This window comes from Mauremys reevesii, linkage group 1 (genome assembly GCF_016161935.1).
Source record: "Mauremys reevesii isolate NIE-2019 linkage group 1, ASM1616193v1, whole genome shotgun sequence".
In the NCBI taxonomy this organism is placed as follows: Eukaryota; Metazoa; Chordata; order Testudines; family Geoemydidae; genus Mauremys; species Mauremys reevesii.
In genome coordinates, this window is record NC_052623.1 from 181,672,210 (window position 1) to 181,690,116 (window position 17,907).

The 17,907-nt window shown below is 40.9% G+C and overlaps 1 protein-coding gene and 1 long non-coding RNA gene across 18 annotated transcripts in view; one reads left to right on the forward strand and one right to left on the reverse strand.

The window, feature by feature from the left end:
- ROBO2 (roundabout guidance receptor 2) overlaps positions 1–17,907 on the forward strand; it is a 620,357-nt gene that overhangs the window by 266,145 nt on the left and 336,305 nt on the right. The window lies entirely within an intron of this gene.
- The window catches only part of LOC120400688, a 30,311-nt gene continuing 18,174 nt past the window's right edge, over positions 5,771–17,907 (reverse strand). Inside the window, exon 3 of the long non-coding RNA XR_005595977.1 lies at positions 5,771–5,831. This is a non-coding gene — a long non-coding RNA (uncharacterized LOC120400688). The remainder of the gene's footprint in view (positions 5,832–17,907) is intronic.

Consider the following 17,907-nt stretch of genomic DNA (forward strand, 5'->3'; position numbering starts at 1 on the left):
ATCAGGATGACCCATTTCAAACAAGAAGGTGTGAGTAACAATAGGGGAGGGAAATAGCATGAGGAAATAGTTTTTAGTTTGTGTAATTACTCATCCCTTTCCAGTCTTTATTCAAGCCTAATTTAATGGTGTCCAGTTTGCAAATTAATTCCAGTTCTGCAGTTTCTCATTGGAGTCTGTTTTTGAAGTTTTTTTGTTGAAGACTTGTGACTTTTAGGTCTGTAATTGAGTGTCCAGGGAGACTGAAGTGTTCTCCGACTGGTTTTTTAATGTTATAATTCTTGACATTTGATTTGTGTCCATTTATTCTTCTGCATAGAGACTGTCTGGTTTGGCCAATGTACATGGCAGAGGGGCATTGCTGGCACGTAATGACATATATCACATTGGTAGATGTGCAGGTGAACGAGCCCCTGATGGTGTGGCTGATGTGATTAGGTCGTATAATTGTGTCTCTTGAATAGATATGTGGACAGAGTTTGCAACGGGCTTTGTTGCAAGGATAGGTTCCTGGGTTAGTGTTTTTGTTGTGTGGTGTGAGGTTGCTGGTGAGTATTTGTTTCAGGTTGGAGGGCTGTCTGTAAGCGAGGACTGGGCTATCTCCCAAGGTCTGTGAGAGTGAGGGATCGTCCTTCAGGATAGGTTGTAGATCCTTGAAGATGCACTGGAGAGGTTTTAGTTGGGGGCTGAAGGTGACGGCTAGTGGCATTCTGTTACTTTAGTTGTTGGGCCTTTTCTGTAGTAGGTGACTTCTGGGTATTCTTCTGGCTCTGTCAATCTGTTTCTTCACTTCAGCAGGTGGATATTGTAGTTTTAAGAATGCTTGATAGAGATCTTGTAGGTGTTTGTCTCTGTCTGAGGGATTGGAGCAAATGCGGTTGTATTTTAGAGCTTGGCTGTAGACAATGGATCTTGTGATGTGGTCTGGATTAAAGTTGGAGACATGTAGGTAAGTATAGCGGTCAGTAGGTTTCCGGTATAGGGTGGTGTTTATGTGACCATCGCTTATTAGCACTGTAGTGTCCAGGAAGTGGATCTCTTGTGTGGACTGGTCCAGACTGAGGTTGATGGTGGGATGGAAATTGTTGAAATCATGGTGGAATTCCTCCAGGGCTTCTTTTCCATTGGTCCAGATGATGAAGATGTCATCAATGTAGTGCAAGTAGAGTTAGGAGTATTAGGAGGTGAGAGCCGAGGAAGCATTGTTCTAAGTCAGCCATAAAAATGCTGGCATACTGTGGGGCCATGTGGGTACCCATAACAGTGCCCCTGACTTGAAAGTATACATTGTCCCCAAATGTGAAATAGTTGTGGGTGAGGACAAAGTCACAAAGTTCAGCCCTCAGGTTTGCTGTGACATTATCGGGGATACTGTTCCTGACGGCTTGTAGTCCATCTTTGTGTGGAATGTTGGTGTAGAGCAAGGGTGGGCAAGCAGGGGGTGGTTGGATGGGGCCAGTACCGCCACCCCATCCAACCACCCCCTGCTCCCTCTCCCCTGACTGCCCTCCGGGACTCCCTGCTCCCTGCCCACTTACCATGCTGGAGCCAGCCACGCCGCCGCGCTATCCAGCAGGAGCGGTGGGACAGAGTGTGGGCGGCGCGGCATGCTGAGGCTGTGGGGGAGGAGGGCAGTAGGGGAGAGGCTGGGGGCTATCTTCCCTGGCTGGGACTCAGGGGCCAGGCATGACCGTCCCGTGAGCCAGACGTGGCCCACGGGCCCTAATTTGCCCATGTCTGCTGTAGAAGGTTTCTACATACATAGTGGCCAGGATGGTGTTTTCTGGAAGATCACCAATGGATTGTAGTTTCCTCAGGAAGTCAGTGGGAGTGCCTTTTGCATAGGGCCTGAGGAGAGTCTACATAGCCAGACAATCCTGCTGTCAGGGTGCCAATGCCTGAGATGATGGGGCATACAGGATTTCCAGGTTTATGGATCTTAGGTAGCAGATAGAATACCCCTGGTTGGGGTTTTAGGGGTGTGTCTGTGCAGATTTGTTCCTGTGCTTTTTCAGGGAGGTTCTTGAGCAGATGTTGTAGTTTCTTTTGGTAATCCTCAGTGAGATCAGAGGGTAATGGCCTGTAGAATGTGGTGCTAGACAGCTGCCTAGCAGCCTCTTGTTCATATTCCGATCTATTCGTGATGATGACAGCACCTTCTTTGTCAGCCTTTTTGATTATGATGTCAGAGTTGTTCCTGAGGCTGTGGATGGCGTTATGTTCTGCACAGCTGAGGTTATGGGGCAAGTGATGCTGCTTTTCCACAATTTCAGCCCATGCACGTCGGTGGAAGCATTCTATGTAGAAGTCCAGTCTGTTTCAACCTTCAGGAGGAGTCCACACAGAATCCTTCTCTTTGTAGTGTTGGTAGGAAGTTTTCGGTGCTTTAGTATGCTGTTCATAGGTGTGTTGGAAATATTCCTTGAGTCGGAGACATCGAAAGTAGGATTCTAGGTCACCATAGAATTGTATCATGTTTGTGGGGGTGGAGGGGCAGAAGGAGAGGTCCTGAGATAGGACAGATTCTTTGGCTGGGCTAAGAGTATAGCTGGATAGATTAACAATATTGTTGGGTGTGTCAGGGGAACCACTGTTGTGGTCCCTTGTGGCATGTAGTAGTTTAGATAGTATAGTGTCCTTTTTCCTTTGTAGAGAAGCAAAGTGTGTGTTGTAAATGGCTTGTCTAGTTTTTGTAAAGTCCAGCAACAAGGAAATTTGTGTGGAAGGTTGTTTTTTTATGAGAGTATCCAGTTTTGAGAGCTCATTCTTAATCTTTCCTTGTTTGCTTTATAGGATGTTGACCACTCTGAAACCTGTTAAGCAACTCGCTGGTCATAGCTCACTGGAGTGAAAGGGCTTACAGGTGCCAAACACAGTTGGATGTGTGTCATTAACTTAGTTGGAAAACAGTGGGGCTGCAACTCAGAGATCCAGTCTGAGTGGTTAGACCACATGATTCCACCCAGAGTGAGGTGTTGAGAGAAATCCAGGGGGTGATACATAAAGGGAAAAAATTAGGGCTGTCAACTAATCACAGTTAACTCATGTGATTAACTAAAAAAAAAGTAATCACAATTAAAAAATAATTGCAATTAATCACACTGTTAAATAATAGAATACCAACTGAAATTAATTAAATATTTGTGGATGTTTTTCTACATTTCAAATATATTGATTTCTATTACAACACAATACAAAGTGTACAGTACTTATTTTATATTTTTATTTTTATTACAAATATTTGCACTGTAGAAACGATAAAGTAAAGAAATAGTATTTTTCAGTTCGCCTCATACAAGTACTGTTGTGCAATCTCTATATTGTGAAAATGCAGATTTTCTTTTGTTAAAAACTATGTACAACTTTAGATCCTACAAGTTCACTCAGTCCTACTTCTTGTTCAGCCAATTGCTAAAACAAACAGGTTTTGTTTACATTTACAGGAGATAAATCTGCCTTCTTATTTACAATATTACCCAAAAGTGAGAACAAGCGTTTGCGTGGCACTTTTGTAGCTGGCACTGCAAGGTATTTATGTGCCAGATATGCTAAACTTTCATATGCCCCTTCATGCTTCGGCCACCATTCCAGAGGATATGCTTCCATGCTGATGATGCTCGTTAAAAAATAATGTGTTAATTAAATTTGTGACTGAACTCCTTGTGGGAGAACTGTATGTCTTCGGCTCTGTTTTACCTGCATTCTGCCACATATTTCATGCTGTAGCAGTCTCGGATGATGACCCAGCACATGTTTGTTTTAAGAACACTTTCATGGCAGATTTGACAAAACACAAAGAAGATACCAATGTGAGATTTCTAAAAATAGCTACAGCACTCAACCTAAGGTTTAAGAATCAGAAGTGCCTTCCAAAATCTGAGAGGGACGAGGTGTGGAGCATGATTTCAGAAGTCTTAGAAGAGCAACACTCAGATGCAGAAACTACAGAACCCGAACCACCAAAAAAGAAAATCAGCCTTCTGCTGGTGGCATCTGACTCAGATGATGAAAATGAACATGCATCGGTCTGCTCTGCTTTGGATAATTATCAAGCAGAACCCATCCTCAGCATGGACACATGTCCTATGGAATGGTGTTTCAAGCATGAAGAGACATATGAATCTTTAGCACATCTGGCATGTAAATATCTTTCAATGCTGGCTACAACACTGCCATGGAAATGTCTGTTCTTACTTTCAGGTGACATTGTAAACAAGAAGCGATCAGCATTATCTCCTGCAAATTGAACCAAGTTTGTTTGTCTGAGCGATTGGCTGAAGTAGGACTGAGTGGACTTCTAGGCTCTAAACGTTTACATTGTTTTATTTTTCAGTACAGTTATTTTTTGTACATAATTCTACATTTGTAAGTTCAACATTCATGATAAAGAGATTGCACTACAGTACTTGTCTGAGGTGAATTGAAAAATACTATTTCTTTTGTTTTTTACAGTGCAAATATTTGTAATAAAAAGAAAGTGAGCATTGTACACTTTGTATTCTGTGTTGTAATTGAAATCAATATATTTGAAAATGTAAAAAAATCCAAAAATATTTAAATAAAGTGTTCCATTATTAACAGCACGATTAATTGCACAATTAATCAGGATTATTTATTTTTAATCATGCAAATAATCACGATTAATTTTTGGAATCACTTGACAGTCCTAGAAAAAATACTTATTATGGGCCCAATCTATTGGAATTAATGGATATCATATTATAGACTTCATGGATCAAGCCTTATGTGATCCTGCTGTTGTCTTGAAAGTAAGATCTCCCTTTCCATATGTTTTTATGCAAGAAATGGGGGGAAGTTGAGCTCTACTCTCTCTCTCTCTAGGGAATATTTTTTATTAAAAAGTAGATACATGTATACCCTTAGATCCTTGTTCATTAAAGGCAAAATCAGCATTTATCTCACTATTGGCAGTATTTCCTATGGTAAATGGAAGCACAGTGAATACTGCAAATATTAAGATAGTTTTACTTTCAGTAAATAAAGTTATCAACTTAAGTGTCTACAATACCCACTTATCATTCTCTGAGGGGATGTTTTTAGTTAGGAATATGTCTCACCTCACCCTGCCCAATATAAACATGGAAGGAGAAGTCTTGCTTTAAAGATATCTGCCCCTACCACTTCACTCTACCAATATTTGCAGTATTGTCTATAGTAAATATGGGGAAGTACAGAAATACTGAGGTAATGCTATTTAGTTATTTTGGGCAAATGACAGTTTTTAAGGGCAAATGGTTTACCAGTGAAAAGTGATCCGCAACTGTTCCCAGTTTGACAAACAGTGGTCACCATTAAAAAGTCACCATTTGTCATCAGTTACTTATACAGTGGCATCTGAAATTTTCATATTTTTCTTATACTTAGAATAGGCATCATCCATGTTGAAATATTAGCAACTGTTTACTTTTTAGTTCTATGGATAATAACTGGTAGGGCCAGGAAATGGGAATTTAAGAGATGCATGAAATTTTCATTCTTTTATAATTGGATGAATATTTCAAGATATTACTTAGTAGGAGGCCTGAAATAAAAGCAGCATTAAACATTTGATTCAGAACAACTGGAAATATGTCCATGAACTTGCCCAAAACAATGGATGAAATCCTGGGCACAAAAGTGTATGGCTGTTCAATAAGGCAAGGATTTCACTCTGTATGTATGATGCTTGATATTACATTTGGCAGTACCAGGAGAAATATTGAAGCGATGGGACCTAATATTACCTTGTCTATCCCACTGATATTCTTCCCCTCCTTTCTTTATCTCTATTTCACTGAAGAATGTTCATCACTGGGATATCCCTGGGATGTCTGAAAACAGGAATATTGATCAGCTACAGTTTGTATAATTTTCTTGGGATAATCTCATCTTAATTTGTCTGAGTTACAGGATCTAAGCCACAAAGGTTCATCTTATCCTATGTAGACAGTTAGTAGAAATTCCATTCCCCTTCAGCCCCCAAAGAGATCTCTTCACAACAACCAATTATTCTGGCTTGGGAAAGGAAGGGCAAATTTCTCTCATAATAGAAATATAATTGCTCTGTTTGACATGGTTCATTATATTTTCTTCTGGCTGAAAGAATTTCTGTTTAGAGTGTAGTACTTGTTTGGAATCTTTTCCCCCCATGAATGTTTTACATAGCACATGTGGAAGTAGGCTTCATTAAGAGGAACCAACTAGTCAGACATATTAAAGGAACATATTAAGTACTCACCAAATTGTATTGCTGAATAGACTGTAGCTATTACTCATATTTACCCAATGCATCTATCATTGCAAATAAAATAATAAAGTTTGGTTTTGGATCAGGTTTCTTGTCTGACAGATCTTGATAAAGGCTGTACATGCATTGTTTAGGGAAAGGATCCAGTTGGGGCTCTATTAATAATGGATATCATCCATCTGTCTCTTGAAAATGAATTTGCATGATCCCATTGTTTCGAACGTTGTGGATAAAGCCTACAGTTGCTATATATAGAAAGAAGGGTTCATCATACCAGATCAGCCTATTGGTTCATGAAATCAGGAATCCTGCTGTACAAGCATCCAATTCTTTGTGTACATTTTAGGACTCCATTCTGATCACTAGGATTTGTTGAGGATTTTAGTGTAATTTAAATGAAAAAGCAGCATGATGGGGCTCTCATTTCCCTCTAGTATATTGGGGTACATCCCTGGAAATGAGTCAAGGACAATACTGTATGCTGCATGTATCCTAAATTGGAATAGAGAAACCTGTGAAAGAGGAGCACCAACCAGCACAAACTGTCAAGTTACATTGATGGTTTTTCTCCATATTTCTTTGAAATCTGTTGTGTGTGTGAGTAAGTAGCTGGAGCCCTTGGGCAGGTTTAACTTGCATGGCAGCAGTTCAGCAGCAGAACAGCTAGCATGTTACTGGCCTTGGCAGCATCACACAGGCCATGTTTTTACCTGCATAAAAAGTTCTTGAACAATTTCTCTGTGTTAGGCACAAATACTGTTTTATCTAGCGTCAAGTCTATACATTTCCTTTTTATTTTATTTTTACTGGTGAACAGAAGGAAAATCTTCACTCCCCATCCCTGCTAGATTTGTCCCCATTGTCTTTATTACCCTATTTTAGGGACACAACAGAATATATGATCTTGTTACTCTGTTGTCTCTGAAGTCTCCACTTAAAATGTCCTGGGAAGATCCCTTCTGTACTCCCAAAAAGGGGTCAAATTCTGGCTCTTTAAAATCAAAGGTTGCTTTGTTATTGGCTTCAAAAAGGCCAAGATTCATCTTTAGGACTTTAGAATATGTGAAGCAAGCAAAGTTTCGGAAGAAGCCAAGTTTTACAGGAGACATTGCTTCCAGCAAACAGGGAAACAATAAATCTGACTTGAAGAGTTATGTTTCCTAGATGAATTGTAAATATTTGTTTTCTTACAGTAATTTTAGATATTGGGGGGTCTCAGTTGGTGGGGTCAAGAGTGAAAGTGCTAAGTATGTTCCATATTTTATCACCTGACTTTGTCACCAGTAACACAAGATATAGAGTTTTATCAGAGTTGGCAGCGATCACTGTTTTAGCTATTGCTAACTATTCTCCTTCTGAGATCTCTCTCTCTCTCTCTCTCTCTCTCTTCCTGATTTATCTCTCTGCAATCATCACTTGGACTGTATTGCATCGCCCATCAGCTCCTCCTCTCTGCCTACATCTCCCCGCCCCATCTATTGGCCTTTCTGTGATTTACAGTCCATCAGGATTGATAACTTCTCCTCTGCTCTCAGCCCTCTTCTCCCTGCCCTCTCCCCTTTCTTCTACTGATACGGTTGTTGATTATATCCATGCTGCACTCTTCTCCACTGTTGACTCTTTTGCTCCTCTCTCCCATTGCAAAGTCTGCGCTGCTAGCATCCAACCCTTGCTCGCTATCAACATCCACTTCCTCTGCTCCTAATCCCATGCTGTGGAGCGTCCCTGGCAGAAATCCTACAACCAGGCTGATGTTCTCCACTACAAATTTATTCTTTCTTCCTTCAGTTCTGCCATCTTCCTAGCTAACAACTCTACTTCTCCAACTTATTTCATTCCCACTCCCACATTTGCAGCTGTCTTGTCACTGCCTTTGTCTCACTGCTTAAACCCTTCCCTCTTCCTGCCTCCATTTCTCTCTCCATGCAGGATCTTGCTGGTTTGTTCCAAGAGAAAACTGACAAATTACGACATAACTTTCTCTGTCCCCTCGGCTCATTTTTCCTTTTACATATCTCTCCTCCTCCTTCCTTTACATGAATGCAAAAGTTTATTTTCTGCTCTTCTGATATAACCCTTATGCTTGTCACAGTGATCTGATCCCGGTACCATTTCCTGATCTTCCTTGCATCTAGTCATATCTCCTCCTTTATTTTTCTCATTAACCTCTCCCTCTTCTATGGCTCTTCCCCTCGCAGGACAAGCATACTTTCATCTTTCCCATCTAAAAACCAAAGCAAAACCCCCAAAATAAAATAAAATACAATAAACACCACTCTTGATTCTTCTTGCCTCTCCAACTAACTTTCCCTCTCCCTTGACCTTTGAATTTCTAAGGTAATTGAATATGTTTTTTTACAATCATTGTTTGAAGTTCCTCTCCTCCAATTCCATCCTAGATGCTCTCCAGTCTGACTTCCTCTCCCTGCACTCGATTGCTCTTGTCAATATCCTTTATCTAGCCAAATTTCAGAACTAGTGCTCTGTTCTCATCCTCCTGAACCAGTCAGCCTCTTTTGGCACTGGTAACCATTGCTTTTCTTCATGAAATCATGTCCTCCCTTTGATTCTTTGACTCTCTCCTCTCTTGGTGCTTTCCCAACCTCTCTGAGCATTCAGTGTATCTTTCCTTATCTGCCTTCCAGCTTTCTCTGGGTTTCACAGGGCTCTGTCCTTGGTCTGCTTCTCTACACCTTATCTCTGGGTAACCTCATCCACAAACAAATTCCACTATCATCTCTATGCTTCTGATTCACAGCTCCAGTCCTGTATATTCTAGTCCTGTCTCCTGTCCAAGCTAAAATCTTGGCCTGTATGTCTGACATCTTCTTGTGTATGCCTAGCTGTCCGCTCAAGAGCAACATAATTAAAACAGAGCTCTTAATCTTTCTCGCCAAGTCTCCCTCCAACCTCCTTTCTTAATCACTGTGGACAACACTACTATCCTGCCTGACACTTAAGCCTCTATTGTGAGCTTCATCTTTGACTAAGACCTCCCACTAGGTCCTCACATTCAGGCTGATTCTTTCTGCATATCATCTCTAAGGTACAGCCTGCTGCAAATATCACTTTTCTTGTCATAGACTCATAGACATTAAGGCCAGAAGGGACCATCATGTCTGACCTCCTGCACACTGCAGGCCACAATACCTCACCCAGCCATTCCTGTAATAGACCCATAACCTCTGGATGAGTTACTGAAGTCCTCAAATCATGATTTAAAGACTTCAAAGTTACAGAAAATCTACCATTCACAGTAGTTTAAACCTGCAAGTGGCCCATGCCCCATGTTGCAGAGAAAGGCAAAAACCCCCAGGGTCTCTGACCTGGGGGGAGATTCCTTCCCAACCCGTAATATGGTGATCAGTTAGACCTGAGCATGTGGGCAAGACCCAGCAGCCAGACACCTGGGAAAGAATTCTCTGTAGTAACTCAGAGCCCTCCCCATCTAGTGTCCGCTCTGTACCTGTTGAAGATATTTGCTGCTAATAGTTGCAGATCGGCTACATGCAATTGTAAGCAGTCTCATCATACCATCCCCTCCACAAACTTATCAGTCTCAGTCTTGAACCCTACTGTGCCCCTTGGAAAACTGTTCCAGAACTTCACATCTCTGATGGTTAGAAACCTTCACCAAATTTCAAGCCTAAATTTATTTATGGCCAATTTATATCTATTTATTCTTGTATCAACATTGGCACTTAACTTAAATAACTCCTCTCCCTCTCTGCTGTTTATCCCTCAGATGTATGTATAGAGAGCAATCATATCTCCCCTCAGCCTTTATGTGGTTAGTCTAAGCAAGCCAAGCTCCTCGTATCTCCTGTCATAAGGTAGGTTTTCCATTCCTCTGATCATCCTCGTAGCCCATCTCTGCACCTGTTCCCATTTGAATTCATCTTTCTTAAACATGGGAGACCAGAATTGCACACGGTATTCCAGATGAGGTCTCATCAGTGCCTTGTATAATGGTACTAACATTTCCCTTGTCTACTGGAAATACCTTGCCTGATGCATCCTAAGAATGGATCAAGTTTTTTTATGGTCACATCACATTAGCGGCTCGTAGTTATCCTGTAATCAACCAATACACCCAGGTCTTTCTCCTTTTCCGCCACTTGCAATTGACAAGTTCCCAGCTTATAGAAATAATTCTTGTTGTTAGTCTGTAAGTGAATGACCTTGCACTTTGTACTATTAAATTCCATCCCATTTCTAGTACTTCAGTTTTCAAGGTTGTCCAGATCTTCTTGTATGATACTCGGTTTTCCTCCATATTGACAATTCCTCCCAACTCTATCTTATTTGCACATTTTATTAGCATGCTCCTGATTTTTGTGACAAGGTCATTAATAAAAATGTTATTTAAAAGTGGTCCCAAGACTGATCCCTGATGAACTCTACTAGTAAGCTCTCTACAGCCTGACAGTTCATCTTGAAGTATGACTCATTGTAGTCTCCACATTAACCAGTTCCTTATCCACCTTTCAATTCTCACATTAATCTCCATCCTCTCCAATTTAACTGTCCTTTGCTTTAACCAGGTCACCCCTTTCTTTGCATCCTCCCATGGGTTCTCTCTTCTTTATCACATCAAACATAAGCTATTTGTCTTCTCACTCCAATCATTTATGGTCTGTCTCCATCCTGCCCCTTTATCTCTCATTGATTATCAAAAAAGGTCAACTTCTATTTCTGATTGGCCAATAATGCATCCATTCTCCACTTGTTAAAATTTCAAACATGCTCCATCATGCTTTCTCCCATTCTGTCTGTCATATTTGCACAAATATGCACAAATAACAGATTCTCCTCCTGCAAAACCCTTAACTCTCCTTTTCCACAGTGCCTACAAAAACTTGACAACGGTTGGGCTGCTGGAGTGCTGAAACCACAGCCTGTCATGCTGAACAATTTTGTCTCATTATTTCATTGTACTCCCTGTCTGTCTGTACCTATGTGTTTTCTCTTCTCTTAAGCTGTAAACTATTTGGGGCAGGGTCTACCTTTTTGTTCTGTATTTGGACAGTGCCTACCACAATGGGGTCCTTATCCTTAACAGGTTCCTGGATACTATGTTAATATAAATAATAACAATAATAAATCTGAGAAAAGTCACTGTGATCGGTTGGATTACGGCCAGAGGTCCCCTGCTTGAGACCTCAGGGTCCTACCACACCCTGTCCAGGAAAGGAGCAGTAGAGAAGTCCTGCAGGGTGCCTAGAGTGGCTGCAGGGAAAGCAGCTAATGAGAGGCTGAAGGGAGTAGCCAGTCAGGGCCATATAAAAGGAGCTGTAGAGCTAGAGATAGTTAGTTGCTGCCTGGAGATGGAGGAGTGTGAGCTGTGTTCAAGACTGCCTGAAGGACCGCAGCACCATAGACAGCTCAGTGCTGACAGGAACGGGGGGAGCAAGAGGGAGCTCCCGACTGGCTTCTGGGACTGAAGATAGAAGAACAGCTGTCACCAGAAAGGGTGAAGAGTCTCCAGGGAGGAAGTCCTGGGGCCATGGTCCCATGCCAGGACCAAGTGACTATTTGAAGGCTAGCCCAGAAAGAGCTGCAGGACTGATTAAGGGATGAGCTTGGGGAGGGCTACAGTGACGTTGCCAATGGAGGGGTACTGGGATAGGCCCCTGTTGGACTGTATACCCAAGAAGGGGTCTGCTTTCACATAGAGACACTGTGTGACTTGCCTGGAGGGCTGAGTCACCAAAACCACCTGAGAAACCGCTGATGGGACACTACAGACTGAGAGAGGAGCAGATGCACACCTGATGGGGATGGGGGGTGCTTGTGAGAGGTTGGTGCCACCTGGTTATAGTCATCTCAGTTTCCCATCTGTAAAATGGGTATATTAGCACTGCCCTACCTCATGGGGTGTTGTATGGATAAATATTTAAAGATTATTAAGTGCGCTGATATTATGGTGCTAGGGAGTTTATAAGTACTTTGATAGATTCATAGATAATTCACAAAGTTTAAAAGTGACTGAATTAATTTAGATAAACTATTCACTGTGATTTTTTTGAAATATTATGAATAACTTTGTTGATTTCTCCTTTTCAATGGATTGAGTGAGAAGTTACCATTGTTGTCTCAGCCTTTGGAACATTAGGATTCTAAATCCTCCTGGAGAACTTCTTAGAGAAAGATTGTGACATCTTGGTCAGGACTCCCAGAATGGTGAGCCTCTGTGCTACCATCATGCAATGATTTTGGGGACCAGTGTGTCACCAGTTTACATATGATACATTGCATGACACCTCTGGGATATATATTATGACAGCGGTGAGTTACTCATGCTGGACTCAAAGTGTGGACTTCTTGGGCTTCTTTAGATCTTTAGCTGATGTAAATCAGTGTAGCTCCACTGAGTTCAGTAGAACTGTGTTAATTTATAGGATATGGCTCCTTAAAGTTATGAATATTGTTTTTGTTTCTTTTTGCTCTTCCTTGTGTGTGTGTGTGTGTGTGTGTGTGTGTGTGTGTGTGTGTTTGAAGGCAAACTACTAGATATATAAAATATGTACATAAAAAATACTAAGCCACAAAACTGAAACAAAGAGAATATAAACACGCAAGGGTAATCTATTTAATAGGCATATATATGATTCTCACCACTGCAAAGCCCATGATGTTAATGTAGTGCCCAGTATCCATAGACCTCAGTGAAATAAGAAAATAATGTAACAGAGATAACACAATTACAAAGCAAGGTAATGCACCCTAATGCAACACCAGAGCTAGAGCTGAGGAAGCTCCTTAACAATAAATAGATATGGTGAGGTAACGTGTGTGAAGCAGCAATATGAGGCACATCACTTGCTACGGATCAGAGGGCAGAGAGCATTCCCAGTGTATGCACTTATGTGTGTGAGTATGCTAGGAAATAACATTGCAATATGATGTTTCCATACTTTAAACTCTAATTTGCTGTCTTGGTGCCGCAAGCGGGTTTAACCTTGAACAGTACTCTGGTGTCAGTTGTCAGTTTGTCTGTGATGCGGGATCGCTATTTATAGCAGCATTTACTGTTTACAAGATAAGCAAAGTCTGTTCTTTAACTTCAATAACAAATGAACCACCTGCCGATAATCATGGGTCTTTTTAGATGAAGATTTTATTGAAAAGAGCAATTATAACTCTCTCATTTTCACTTTTTTTCCCAGCACCTTGAAACCCATTCTCTTCTCACCAGCATTGCTCTTTTGGAACAGTGTAACTCCATTCATTTTAATGGGACATTTGCTGATTTATACCAGAGTAAACTGAGAGCAGAATTTGGCTTATTGTGTAGAGACTATCATATATTTTCTTTCCATTCTGTATTCTAATTACAGCTGTGAATAGGCAATGTTCTCATTTTTTAAACTGCTCCGTGCATGTTAGCGATTGCTGTTTTTTAACATAGTAGCAAACAAGAAAACAATCTATTTTTAAAGAAAAGGTAAATCGCCACATATGTATACGGTAGAATTGAGTCTGTCATTCATTGTCACCAAAAAAAAAAAGCTATATGTCCTGTCACATTAGACTTCGCTGTCAAAACTGACAGGTGAACAGCCCTGAGGATTTCAGGGATAGTAGCTTTCCAAAAGCATTTCAAGGATGCTTACTGGAGAAATGAAAGTGTATTCTTAAGAATACTGTACATTTTCTCCCTCTGTTGTTTTCAACATATCCATAATGAAACACACTCTTAATGTATAAACATTTATATAAAATAAAAGGATGGTAAGTTGCCATGTCTAGGTATTCCTAAATGAATAAATAACATCTAAGGTAGTCGGCAACTTCAGTTTGTGGTTTGTTGCCTTAGGGAGAGACTTTAATGAGTTGATGTGAAGCCTTTTACAGTTTATTGTTGGTGACATTTTGAGGACACATTCTGTTAGTAGAATAAAGAACAATAAAGCTGGGTTATTGTCCTGAATACGGTTTATATGTCCAACAAGTACCAGGCATGTTCTGACAAATGGAAGAAGTAATATAATTCTTCCTTTGGATCGGATGAAAAGGTTTACCTTCAGGAAACCATTTTCAGATGTGCAGTAATAAATTGGTAGTAAATTAACAGACTGTTATGCAGAACCAAGAAGGGTGGGATTTTGTTCTGCATTATACATATTTGAATCTCTCCTATTTATCTCTAGTAGCCTCAAGAGAGTTTTTCTTTTTCCTTTCCCTTCACAGTGATGTGAAGGCTAAGATGAGGAGAATGCAGAAGTTGTTGAATAAAGATGGCTAATTGGCCAAAAATCTCCCTGTTAGCAAAGATTACAAATACATATTGAAATAGTCCACATGTCCTGGTTAGTGAGTAGTTAAGGCATTAATATCTTGTCATGTAATTGGGTAACTTGATTATTCTGATTCCTGAAAAACGTGGGTTGTGTAGTTAGCCAGGAGAAAAAAGCTTTAATAACTAAGAAGTACAAAAATAAATAAATAAATAGGAAAGTACCAGGGAGAAGCCATAATCTTTTGTGATGAAAACTTTTTCTTTTGGGAATTTAGATCTCCTTATCTACCCTAAGCCAAGCCACAGGCACGTTACATACTGCAACTCAATATCCAGCAGCGCAGATAATTAATTTTGTATCTGCTTGCTGGTCAGTAACAGCTACCACATATTGGGTAGCAATATGGACAGGTGACAGAGAAAGTTGATCTCTGGAATTAATTGTTCTCCATAACAGGTTTGTGGCATGAATTGTGTCACTCTTATATTCTGTATCCATTTCCACAGCCAGGGAGGGGATCTCTTTGGCTGGGACTGAACAGGTGCATATCATAATGTTAAGTAACTTCACACAAGGTCTTTTTTAATCAGCTCTACAATAACTGTTGGTATTTAGCAGGTTGCCTGGTCTATACTGAAGAAGGGACAGCGCACCCTTGGTAATGTTCAGTATTGTGATAGGTTTTCACTGGTTGGCAGCTATCACTGGCATTCTGCTGTTCTTCAGGAGGTGTTCTTTGATGGGTGACACCCTACTAGCATTAGCTGGCAGTAGCTTGCCCGTCTAACTCAGGTGTGGTGGCTGAACCAGAACAATCTGCTGAGGTTGTAGAGACCCGTAGGAATGTATATACTGGCCAAACTTCTGTTTTGTGAGTTTCACTTTCATTAAGTTTGACATTTTTGAGATAGAACTGGGAGCTGTGGGCGGCTGTGCCTGCAGATGATCATTGTAAACAAACTGTCTCGCGGGCTGTCAGCGGATTACCCTGATGGGCTGCAGGTTGCCCACCACTGGCCTAGACTGAACATAAATAAATTAAAAGCCAAAGAAAGCAAGAAAGATAAAAGCATTTGTGTTTGGTCTTTATGTTAAGCTAGGAAGCTATATGATTGCTCTGATATCTGTTTGGTTAAAGGGGAACTAAGTCTAATGCGCCTTAGTAGAAGTTTCAAACAAACTAGAGAACAACAAATAAATGAATTAATTTTGATACTAAATGCATCGCTCGAGTTCCAGGTCTCTGAGAATTTTAAGGTGGCAATGAATTTGTTTATCAAGGTGAGATATTGCACCAGCACTATTTTAGTAACTGCTAATTAAAAGTGTTGATATTGGGGCAATGTGGTACATTTTTATGCTGTGATTCTATTCAAGGCCATAGTGATGTTTGCCAGGCCTGGGCAAGGTATAGAAGCAAGCCCTCACTGGCCCCAATACAACGATGCTGCCTTCCAGTCTTGCATCCATGCCACCTCATGGTCCCACTTTCTCTCTATAAGGCCCTGATCCTTTCACCTTCATTTTTTCCTTCACCTTCCTTCCTAATTATGACACTGGTCTTCAGTTTTCTTTCAACCTTCCTTTTCCTCAAGTCACAATTTTTTTCTGCCTCTAGTATTCACTGGCCCCCTCTTTGCCTTAGATTTTGATACCTCCCTTTGCCCCTTTCCCCCCTCCCACTTATTGCTGCCTCTCCTCTGGCTTCCTGGTTTTGCTGTCATAGGAACACAGGACTGGAAGGGACCTCCTGGGTCATCAAGTCTAGTCCCCTGATATCACAGGCAACCCAGTCATATAATCCTGTTCATAAACTTATCAAGCTTCATCTCAAAATGAATTCAGTTGTTTGTCCCTATGACTACTATTGGGAGACTATTCCAGAATCTCACTCCTCTGATGGTTAGAAACCTTCTTCTAATTTCCCGCCTAAATATGTTCATGGCCAGTTTTATACCCATTTGTCCTTGAGCTAACATTATCCTTTAGTTTAAATAGGTCTCCCTCCTGGGTGTTTACATCCCTGATATATTTATAGAGAGCCACTAGATCCCCCCTCAGCCTTTATTTTGCTAGGCACAATAAAAGAAGGATTTTAGGGTCTGTTTATATTGCCCATTAAGCCCTGGATCTGACTCAGGTTTGAGCCCAAGCCCCCTTTCTGTCCAAAGACAAATCACTCTGATTTGAGTCAGCAAGCACTGAGGACCCAGGTCCTAGGATCCTGCTAAGGCTTACAATGCAATGTGGATGTTCAATCATGGACTTGCAAACACTGAGTGCTCCAGTCTGGGTCCCATACACTTGGGCTTAGTTTGCAGTGTACACATACCCTTAGTCTTCTCTTATAAAATGAGCCTTCAATTCTCCTGATCATCTTATTAGCTCTTCTCTACACTGTTCCAGTTTTAATTCATTTTTCTTGAACATGGGTGACCAGAACTGTACACTGTATTCCAGATAAGTTGCCTTGTAAAATGGCATTAATACTTCCCTGTCTCTACTGGTAATATCTTGCCTGATACATCCTAGGATCACATTTGCCTTTTTTGTGGCAGCATCGCATTGGTGGTGCTTATTTATCTTGTCATCAGCTACTGCAACTGAGGTATTTCTCCTCTTCGTTATTTTCAACTCACAAGTCCCCAGTTATTAGCAGAAATTCTTATTATTAGTCCCTAAATGTGTGACTTCGTACTATTAAATTTCATCCCATTTATGTCAAGTATCAGAGAGGTAGCCATGTTAGTCTGGATCTGTAAAAGCAGCAAAGAGTCCTGTGGCACCTTATAGACTAACGGACGTATTGGAGTATGTCATGTCATGCACCCACTAAAGCTCATGCTCCAATACGTCTGTTAGCCTACAAGTGCTTTTACATCCCATTTATATTGCTCTATCCTCCACTTCCCATGTGATGCTGTATCAAATGCTGTATCAAATGCTTTACTGAAGTCCAAATAGATGAAATCAACTAATTTTTTAGACAAGGAAAATGTGGTAATGTTATCAAAGAACAAGATCAAGTGAGTTTGGCATGATCTACCTTCCTATTTGTCTTTCCACAGTCTCAAAATTATTAGGACTATGTAGGATGTGCTGGCTCCATGAATTCTTCCCATAGTGCTTCCCCCCAGCAGATTACCCCTGCTGGCTTTCCTCTGCAGGAGGCATTGACTAGACCTGCTGCTACTATGTTTACTGAAACATATTACGCCAGTGAACAGTCCCATTGATGAGGTACCACCAAGCTTGGACCCCTCACTGAGTTTGGGCAAGTGCGCAGTCTGTTCCCAGTGGAAGTCTGGATTTCATCATATGCAGTTAAACTCCCGAGTTAGTCATCTGGTGCCTGATCCTACCCCATTGAAGCCTATGGAAGTTTGACCATTGACTTTACAATGCTCAGGAGTAACC